The sequence below is a fragment of the Acanthopagrus latus genome, chromosome 13 (genome assembly GCF_904848185.1).
Source record: "Acanthopagrus latus isolate v.2019 chromosome 13, fAcaLat1.1, whole genome shotgun sequence".
In the NCBI taxonomy this organism is placed as follows: Eukaryota; Metazoa; Chordata; class Actinopteri; order Spariformes; family Sparidae; genus Acanthopagrus; species Acanthopagrus latus.
In genome coordinates this window covers 26,998,380-27,001,246 of record NC_051051.1, presented here as the reverse complement: position 1 = coordinate 27,001,246, position 2,867 = coordinate 26,998,380, and positions in this window count along the sequence as shown.

Genomic DNA, 2,867 nt, shown 5'->3' with positions numbered 1-2,867 from the left:
CGCAGGACATTAAAAACACTTCATTCAAACCTCAGTGCAACGTGTTCACATCTGTTTTCAGACATCAACTGTATGAAATCACTAAATTAGAAATAGTCGAGGCAGACGGAGGAGAACGAGACCAACAAACAAAGTGAATCATCTCTTCGACCCTAAATAACTCCTGGATTGTGTCGGACATGATAAATTGATGATTCTGCCTCCTGGCGTGAGGACGATCCTCCTTTCTAAAACGTCTTTTGAGGACTTCTTTAAACCTTCACCAGAGCTGCTCCCAGGTGTGAATGTGTTCAACAGAGTGTGTAACACGCTGACAAAAACAGGAGATGCTGCTGAGTCAGCTCTCTCCTGCAGGACGCTCAGGTGGATCTGACAACACGCCGCTGCCACGAGGAGCTTGTTGTGGCCGGAGGCCCCTGAAGGCAGCAGATCGTCTGCAGCTCCTCCACACAGGAGGCCGCCAGCATGAGCTGCCTGCTGTGCTCCAATACTGACACCATGTGGCCGGACACAGTACTGCATGCTCCTCTGTTTCCTCTGTTTCATTTCCTCCTCTACCTCCTTGTTTCCTCGCTGATATCCTTCCTTCATCCAGTTCCCCCATCCTGTCCTGTATGTCTCATTCTTCTCTCCAACATTCAGATCCTGTTGTTTCCTTCATTGCCTCCTCTTTTACTCCTCTTCCTCCTCCTTTAAATTTCCCTTAACTGCTTCCACTTCCTCCTCTGTCATTCTTCCTGTAATCTGTTCCGTCCTCCTCTCAGCCCAGTCCTCAGACACTAAACCTAACCAGCATAAACACGACATGATACTAAAACTGAACATGAAGAAATGTGAAGCTTCAGCTCTTCAGTACATCACTACCGTTTGTTCTCTGGACTGGTTTGTCTTTTCTCTTCTCTCTCTTCTTTTCATGCTTCGTGATGTGTTTGTCCTCCTGCTCCTTCTCCTCCTCCTCACCCTTGGTCTCCTCTTCCTCCTCCCCTCAACCCCCCAAATCTCATTGTAGAAAGTAGAGCATGTATGTATTATTGATGAGGTCGGCTCTGTGCTGAACGGAGGCAGGAAAATAAACTTTTGTGCTCTCTGCACTTTGATGCTCTTTTGTCTTTACAGAAGATCTGGACCAGCGGAGCCGAGCAGAGCCGAATGAATCAGGTTTAACAAATCTTTCATTTGTGCCTGTTTACAGTCTATATTGTGTTCTGTAGCTTCATCTGCACACACAGAGGATCTGATATGAGCTGTCTTGACCTAAAATGGTTTGGTAATATATAGAATATGAAGAAACTGAGTAAAATATAGGACCACATGTGAAATCTGTCGAATCAAAATAACATTTTCAGCATCGTTCACATGTTGATCTCTTCCAAAACCCAAAGTTCTCTGTCACAGTCACAGTTCAGGTTCAGTTCATGTCGAGGTGTTCAGTCTTCTACACTGACCTGAGAAAGGTGCTTGTTTCTCTGTAGAGCTGCTTTCTGAACACAAAGCAGAGACGGAGCTCCCCAAAGTGCCGGAAACACACTTTCACTGAACATATCATGAATGTTGTAGCATTGAGAGTTGAGAGGAAAACCAGGAACAACTCCAGAGCACACGATGATAAACTGATACTGTATGTAAAGACCTCAAACGTATTGATGTCTAAGAGGAAGCTATGGAAGCCCTGAAGGCCAAGAGAGACTTTTAAGTTCAAATGTTTTATGCATTTATTTTTTGTGTGAAACAGTGAAAATAAACTTCACTCATTAAATATTTTTGTTGTCATGGGTTGAGCTTTTATTCCCACGACTGAAACTTTTGTGTTGAGACAAGTGAAAAGATGCTTTTACAACTTTCTCAAATGAAGCGCTAGAAAAACATCTATCACTGACCCCTCAGGGCTTCTGTAGGAGCAGTCAGTCTCTGTCATCAGCCTGATTAAAGGTCTGCAGCAGCCTCACATTCACTCTGACACACTGAAGATAAACTGGACACATTTACTGTTTGTCTGAACTTCACTTTCTACTTTTCTTTACATTTGCACAAAAGGTTCAAAGTGAATCCTCAGACATGAGCTGGCTACTGATTGGTCGCAGGTGTGTTCAGGTGCTGCTTCGACATCAGACTACCGGACAGAAGAAGAAGTTGTTGATCACCTGATCTGAGTTCACCTCAGCTAAACTGAGCTCAGACTGACTATGAAGTGATAAAACTCCTCTCGGACTTTATCTGGACTTTTATCCAGTGGACACAGTTTTCTTTGACGTTTTAAAGTCGAGCTGCACGTGTTGTTCATCTCCTGAAGACGTCACACGGTAAGCAAATCTACCTGCAGTCATATCACCTGATCAGAGTGTTTCACTTCATCCTGACTGCTGCTGGTCAGTCAGAGATGTGATGGTGCTGAGGCCTAGCAGTGGTTCATCTGTGCTTCTTGTTCCTGCAGTGATGTGCCTGAATGTGGCTGATGTTTCACCTGATCACAGAGACCAACACTGTGTCAGGCTGACAGACAGGTGTGCAGGTGGATCTGGTCTGTTGTCTGTGATGCGCTTTACTGCTGTTTTGTAGTTGTGTTGTTTTTCTGCATGCAACAGATTCATGCAACATGGCGCGTGTACTGCATGTTACAGACAGCGGCTGAGTTCATGTGATTGTGGATGAGGTGGGATACGTGGTGCTGTATATCTGACAACACATGTTTTCCATTTTCATGTCCCCACCACTGCTTGAAGCATCATTAGTTGAAAAGTTAAGTGAGTGATGCCGAGATAAAAAAGTGGCCAGCGGAATGTCGATTTCTGCTCAGTGGCACAAACAGATGATGTTACTGACGGATCAGGACAGATTAGTCTTGTTGTTGTTGAAGCAGAAGGAGATGA